Here is an 8,492-nt window from a genome sequence, read left to right on the forward strand (position 1 = left end):
ATTTAGGAATAATAAAGATCTTGCCAAAGTAACAATTGATAACAAGCATGATAAGGAATTTAGGTATTCTGGACACATAACTCAGCAGCTGAAAATGACAAGCTGGTCAGAGATGAAAAGCAATTAGACAGAGGGCTTACTGAGCTCCTTGCAAATCTCATTGTTAAAAGCTGGTGGGTATCTTTAGAAAGAATCTGTTGAAAAGAATTTCGCACTGTCAAAAAAAGAGGTCAAGGAACCAAAGCAGAGCAAATGGCCATCTGGGAGATATATTGTTAGCTATTAGCAAAATAGTGGTTTTCCCACCACAGGAGAAAAATTGCATATCTCAGGAAAAAATGGTTCCAAGAAAAACGAATAGCAAGACATTATCAAGATAAAAAAAATCCTATTCAGAATTATCTTTTCTATAGAATTATCTAGAAAATGTCTAGTATTTGAACATTAATAATACTTCTGTGCAGTCTTTCTGAAACTTTTGCTGGAAAAAAGTGAATTTGATTTAGATATAATGTGTTCAAGAGAAATCAAAGCTTTCTGAATGTCTGTAGTAAAGATTATAAGATGAAAATATATCAGATATTTTCATATAATCTATTTGAATTTATCAGGGAAAAAACATAGTACCTGTGGACTTAACTTTTAACCAAGCTGTTTTAGCAAAATTAAAGATTTCTAGCATTCCGGCTATCTAACATTTAGAAATATTCAATACAATATTTTTTGAGCCAGAAGTTCTTATTTTTTTAAAAATAAATGCATTGGATTTACTTCCATTCACAGCTTAACAATTCTTGAATATGTTTATAGTTGGATGAAGTAAGTTTCACTTGGTAGAAGTAGATTAGGAAAAAAATCAGCAAATAGGAGTTTTAAATTTATGTTCATTCTTTTTAATGGCTGTATAATATTCTAAAGTATCTTTTACTTAGTTCTTTTAAGTAGGGACATTTACGTTATTTGGAACATAATTATAATAGTTTATTTAGAGAATCGTTTATTAATATCAGTTCATCAAGAACGTCTTTGAAGGAGTTACTGATATTTAAAAACAAATCTCATGTTAAAACACTTTCACTTAAGAAGATCCAAGATGGTGGCGTGAGTAGTCTTCTTTGTCTCTCCCCTTTCGAATCTACAACTAATTGGACATTCATCGCTTAACAAAGGATATCCATATAGCATCTCAGGATGCCTGAGAGACCCATGCTGCTATACATAGGAAGGTGGACGGACTTCCCTCTGGGAGGAGGTGGAGATAGGTGAAAACTCTCCGACCCTGACCCCTGAACAGCCTAGTACCTGCAAGTGGCTTTCTTCCAGTGGACGCCCCCAGAACATCGCCACACACCAAGGGCAGGAGGGAGCGCACACCAGAGGAGAGACAGTGGAAACAGGTGACCAGGGCCCCACCTAAGCCCCCCACAATTACACCTAAGCCCAGAGGGAAGCTCCAGAGTTACACACCGGAGGCAGTGGGGAAAACCCCTACCCACCATTAACGGAGAGGCCCCTCCCAGCATCCACAACCCCAGGAGGCTCCCGGAGAGAATCCCAAACGGGGTGGCAGCCCGCCAGCTGCCGCCGCACGCCCCACTGACCAGGCTATTGCCTGGGAGGGGCTCGGGACTACCGGAGATCTCCTGGGAGAGGACTGGGGCCGGGTGGAGCTCCAGCGGCAGGCCCCACGGCCCGGGGGGGGAAACTCCAGAGTTCTGTCCGGGCAGCAGGCAAAGTCTCTACCTGCCATTAGCGGAGAGGCCCCACCCAGCATCCACAATGCCAGCAGGCTGCGGGAGAGAATCCCAAACGGGGCAGCGGCCCGCCAGCTGCCTGCTGTGACCCATAGTGGACAAGAGAGATTTTGTGGTTGCCGACAGTGACAGAGCTGCAAATATAAGTGATCCTGCCCCTGGCCTCTGGGAAAGCCCATAACACCACTGCAGACCCTGAGGAGGGAGCACATCTAGGTGGTTTGCAACAGTAGGCACCAGCAGCATGAAGCCCCCTTGTGACGGCCCCCACAGTTGAAGAGGGAACCCACAGGACCACTGTGACTGTGAGGAGGGGCCCAGGCCCAGTTAGCAACAGCTGATAGGGTTCCTGGTTGGTGCAGTATAAACAGCTGTCCCCCCACCACACCAGTAGAAACAAGTGGAAGCAGTAACTAAACTTTATCTCTATGCGGAGGCACAAATCTACACCATCAAGCAATATCAAAAAATATATTAAATCTCCAGAACAGAAGGAAAATGACAAATACACAGAAAACAATCCCAAAGACAATGAAATATATAACCTAAATGATGATGACTTCAAAACAGCCATCATTAAAAAACTCAATGAGTTAAGAGAGAATTCAGATAGACAACTCAACAAGTTCAGGAGCTATGTCACAAAAGAGTTCGATACTATAAAGAAGAACCAAACAGAAATACTAGAAATGAAGAACACAATAAAGGAGATTAAGAAGAATCTAGGCACACTGAACAGTAGGGCCGATAATATGGAGGAAAAAATTAGCAATTTTGAAGATAGGAATACAGACATGCTGCAGGCAGAGGAGGAGAGAGAACTAAGACTAAAAAGAAATGAAGAAACTCTCTGAGAATTATCTGACGTAATTAGGAGATGCAACGTAAGGATTACAGAGGGAGAAGAGAGTGAGAAGGGGGCAGAAAGCCTATTCAAAGAAATAATGGCTGAGAACTTCCCAAACCTGGGGAGAGAGATGGAACTTCATGTGACAGAAGCCAATAGATCTCCAAACTTTATCAATACAAGAAGACCAACCCCGAGGCATATAGTAGTGAAGCTAGCAAAAGTCAACGACAAGGAGAGAATACTAATGGCAGCCAGGCAGAAGAAATTAACCTACAAAAGAACCCCCATCAGGCTATCAGCAGATTTCTCAGCAGAAACTTTACAGGCTAGAAGAGAGTGGAATGATATATTCCCTGCAGCCAAGAATTCTCTACCCAGCGAAAATATCCTTCAAATATGATGGAGAAATAAAATCTTTCCCAGATAAACAAAAATTAAGGGAATTCATTGTCACAAAACCTCCTCTTCAAGAAATGCTCAGGAAAACCCTCATTCCTGAAAAATCAAAAAAAGGAAAGGGGCTACAAAACCAAGAGCAAAGGAGATAAGTAGAAGGACAACAACAGAGAGTAGCAGATCTCCATCAGAACAGACTAAACCATGGGACAAGAAACAAAGGAAATTGAAGAGAACCGGAAAACAAGACATAAAATGGCAGCAGTAGGCCCCCACATTTCAATAATCACTCTAAATGTAAATGGATTGAACTCTCCAATCAAAAGACACAGAGTGGCAGGATGGATCAAAGAACAAGACCCAACAATATGCTGCCTCCAGGAAACACACCTCAGCCCCAAAGACAAACACAGACTCAGAGTGAAGGGATGGAAGACAATACTCCAAGCTAATAATGAACAAAAGAAAGCAGATGTCGCTATACTAATATCAGACAAAGTAGACTTCAAAGCAAGACAGATAAAGAAAGACAAAGAGGGACAGTATATAATGATAAAAGGGACTCTCCACCAAGAAGACATAACAGTTATAAATATATACGCACCCAACACAGGAGCACCAAAATTTGTAAAGCAACTCTTAACAGAACTAAAAGAAGACATCAACAACAATACAATAATAGTAGGGGACCTTAACACCCCATTAACACCAATGGATAGAACATCCATACAGAAAATGAACAAGGAAATTACAGAATTAAATGAAAAGTTAGACCAGATGGACTTAATAGATATATATAGAACACTTCATCCAAAAACAGGAGGTTACACATTCTTCTCAAGTGCGCATGGAACATTCTCAAGGATAGACCATATTTTGGGAAACAAAGCAAGCATCAATAAATACAAGAGAGTTGAAATAATATCAAGCATCTTTTCTGATCATAATGCTATGAAACTAGAAATCAACTACAAGAATAAAGCAGAGAAAGGTGCAAAAATGTGGAGACTAAACAACACGCTACTGAACAATCAATGGATTATTGAAGAAATTAAAGAAGAAATCAAATATTATCTGGAGACAAATGAAAATGAGAACACGTCATACCAAATCATTCGGGATGCAGCAAAGGCAGTCCTAAGAGGAAATTCATTGCAATACAGGCTCACCTCACTAAACAAGAAAAAGCTCACATAAGCAACCTCAAACGACACCTAACAGAATTAGAAAAAGAAGAACAAACAAAGCCCAGAGTCAGTAGAAGGAGGGAAATAATAAAAATAAGAGCAGAAATAAATGATATTGAAACAAAAAAGACAGTAGAAAGGATCAATGAAACAAAGAGTTGGTTCTTCGAAAAAATTAACAAAATCGACAAACCCTTAGCCAGACTCACCAAGAAGAGAGAAATCTCAAATAAATAAAATTAGGAATGAGAGAGGTGAAATCACAACAGATACCAAAGAAATACAAGGGATCATAAGAGAATGCTATGAAAAACTATATGCCAACAAATTGAACAACCTAGAAGAAATGGACAAATTCCTAGAGTTTTACAACCTCCCCAAATGAACCAGGAAGAAATGGAGAATCTGAATAGGCCAATCACAAGTAAAGAAATAGAAACAGTAATCAAAAACCTCCCCAAAAATAAGAGTCCAGGACCAGACGGCTTCTCTGGAGAATTCTACCAAACATTCAAAGAAGATTTAATACCTATCCTTCTCACACTATTCCAGAAAATTGAGGAAGATGGAGTACTCCCTAACACATTCTATGAAGCCAACATCACTCTGATCCCCAAACCGGACAAGGACAACACAAAGAAGGAGAACTACAGGCCGATATCACTGATGAACATAGATGCAAAAATCCTCAACAAAATTCTGGCAAACCGAAAACAGCAATACATCAAAAAGATTATACACCATGATCAAGTGGGATTTATACCAGGGACACAGGGATGGTTCAACATCCGCAAGTCAATCAATGTGATACACTACATTAACAAAATGAGAAACGAAAACCACATGATCATCTCAATAGATGCAGAGAAAGCATTCGACAAGATCCAACACCCATTTATGATAAAAACTCTCAATAAAATGGGTATAGAAGGAAAGTACCTCAACATAATAAAGGCCATATATGACAAACCAACAGCCAACATCATACTCAACGGACAAAAACTGAAAGCCATCCCTCTGAGGACAGGAACAAGACAAGTGTGCCCACTTTCACCACTCCTATTCAACATAGTACTGGAAGTGTTGGCCAGAGCAATTCGGCAGGAAAAAGAAATAAAAAAGAATCCAAATAGGCAATGAAGAAGTCGCTGTTTGCAGACGACATGATCTTATATATAGAGAACCCCAAAGAATCCTTAGGAAAACTATTAGAAACCATCAACAGCTACAGCAAAGTTGCAGGGTATAAAACCAACATACATAAATCAGTAGCATTTCTATACACTAACAATGAACTAACAGAAACAGAACTCAAGATCTCAATCCCATTCACAATCGCAACAAAAAGAATAAAATACCTTGGGATAAATTTTACCAAGGAAGTGAAAGATTTACACAACGAAAACTAGAAGATTTTCTTGAAAGAAGTTGACAATGACATAGAGAGATGGAAAGACAGTCCATGCACATGGATTGGAAGAATAAACATAGTGGAAATGTCCATACTACCTAAAGCAATCTACAGGTTCAACACTATCCCAATCAGAATCCCAAGGACATTCTTCACAGAAATTGAACAAAGAATCCTAAAATTCATATGGGGCAACAAAAGACCGCGAATTGCTAAAGCAATCCTGAGTAAGAAAAACAAAGCTGGAGGCATCAAAATCCCTGATTTCAAAACATACTACAAAGCTACAGTGATCAAAACAGCATGGTACTGGTAGAAAAACAGGTGCACAGATCAATGGAACAGAATTGAAAGCCCTGAGATAAAACCACACATCTATGGACAGCTAATCTTTGACAAAGGAGCTGAAGGCCTACAATGGAGAAAAGAAAGTCTCTTCAACAAATGGTGCTGGGAAAACTGGACAGCCACATGTAAAAGAATGAAAATTAACCATTCTTTTTCACCATTCACAAAAATAAACTCAAAATGGATCGAAGACCTAAAGATTAGGCCTGAAACAATAAGTCTTCTAGAAGAGAATATAGGCAGTACACTCTTTGACATCAGTTTCAAAAGAATCTTTTTGGACACTATAACTCCTCAGATGAGGGAAATAATAGAAAGAATAAACAAATGGGACTTCATCAGACTAAAGAGTTTCTTCAAGCAAGGGAAAACAGGATTGAAACAAAAAAACAGCTCACTAATTGGGAAAAAATATTTACAAGCTACTTATCCGACAAAGGATTAATCTCCATAATATACAAAGAACTCACACAGCTTAACAACAAAAAAACAAGCAACCTGATCAAAAAATGGGCAGAGGACATGAACAGACATTTCTCCAAAGAAGATATAAGTATGGCCAATAGACACATGAAAAGATGTTCATCATCACTAATCATCAGGGAAATGCAAATCAAAACCACACTAAGATATCACCTTACACCCATTAGATTGGCAAAAATATGCAAAACCAAGAGTGACAAATGTTGGAGAGGTTGTGGAGAAAAAGGAACCCTCATACACTGTTGGTGGGAATGCAAACTGGTACAGCCACTATGGAAAACAGTATGGAGATTTCTCAAAAAGTTAAAAATAGAAATATCCTATGACCCAGCCATCCCACTACTAGGCATCTATTCTAAGAACCTGAAATCAGCAATCCCAAGAGTCCCACGCACCCCTATGTTCATCGCAGCATTATTTACAATAGCCCAGACATGGAACCAAGCTAAATGCCCAGAAACTGATGACTGCATAAAGAAGATACGGTATATATACACAATGGAATACTACTCAGCCATAAAAAAGGACCAAATTGTTCCATTCGCATCAACATGGATGGACTTTGAGGGTATTATGTTAAGCGAAATAAGCCAGACAGAGAAAGACGAACTCTATATGACTCCACTTATAGGTGGAAGTTAACATATAGACAAGGAGAACTGATGGGTGGTTACCAGGGAAAAGGGGGGGTGGGGGGAGGGCACAAAGGGTGAAGTGGTGTACCCACAACATGACTAACAATAATGTATAACTGAAATCTCACAAGGTTGTAATCTATCATAATCTTAATAAAAAAAACTTTTACCTATAAAACAGTTTACATGATGAATTTCTCTCTTTACCACCTTCCTTTCCACAACACACACACACACTCCAGAGTACCAAGGACAATAGTGTGTGGAAAAAAAATATCACTGCCATAACAATGATTTCAATCTTAAAGAATCCAAGATAGAGTTTGTGTTCACAAAATACCAAATCAGTGGTTGATTTCGTTAATTCACATAACAACTGCTTGCTTAACTGCGAGTTAAATAGCCTAACTGAATTGACTGTTCATTTTAGTCAAAATGCTTGATCTGGTAGTCTAGTGTAAACACTGTCCCAGGGCTTCCCCTGGCAATTTTAGAGGATACGTTTCCCTCAAAGACGCAAGGTATGCACCTACGGAATAAAGCAGACCAACCTCTCAGCAGATGCAGAGGTAATTCTGGAACATTCAATAGTGATTCGACTCCTGTCACCTAAGTATGACTAGCAGGAGGCAACATTAAAATAAACTGTCTAGGGACCGTGTGTTCCAAATTCTCTTAAAAATTCAAACAATTCTGCGAAGAACAGGCATGGCAGAAAGAGAAGTCTCAGGTGAATGGCTTCTAGAGAGTCTTTTAGTTTGTAGAAGTAAAAGATGCCAAAAGTGAAACATAATTCATTAACTGAATCACAAACATAGATGACTGTGCTTTCTTGGGGACAAGCTGTTATAAATATTACTGTATAACTTCAGAAAGTCATTCAGTTATGACTGACAGCTTTTAAAGACCCTGAATCTTCAGGTAAATCAAACTACATTTATTTATTTGTTATAAGGCCTGTTGACATATGTCAATGAAAAGTTTTTATATTTAAACGTTCCTACTTAATCCAAACATTCAGGGATCACATTCTGCAAATCACAAACAGCACAAAAATTAAAAGATGGAATACTAGTTAAATCAGAACATGTAAAGGAATGATTGATATACTTGACAATCTTATGGGGCAGAGAAACCATAAAAGTAAAATAAAAAGTAAAAAGATAAGTGACAAGCTTGGGGAAAAAATTGGAATGGCATATTAAGGCTAATATGAAGGAGACAAAAATAAAAATATGGGCTGAGACTATGATTGTGTATCTAGAAAAGGAATAAAATGGCCAGTAAACACAAAAAAGATCATTAACCTAATAATCAAAGATAAAATGAAATATAGATTTGACATTATTTTTGGTCTATTGAGGATACAAAAAAAAGAATAACACCTATAGTTGGACAGAGCGTGGATAATTAAGTACTCACACACTG

The sequence above is a fragment of the Equus asinus genome, chromosome 11 (genome assembly GCF_041296235.1).
Source record: "Equus asinus isolate D_3611 breed Donkey chromosome 11, EquAss-T2T_v2, whole genome shotgun sequence".
Taxonomy (NCBI): domain Eukaryota; kingdom Metazoa; phylum Chordata; class Mammalia; order Perissodactyla; family Equidae; genus Equus; species Equus asinus.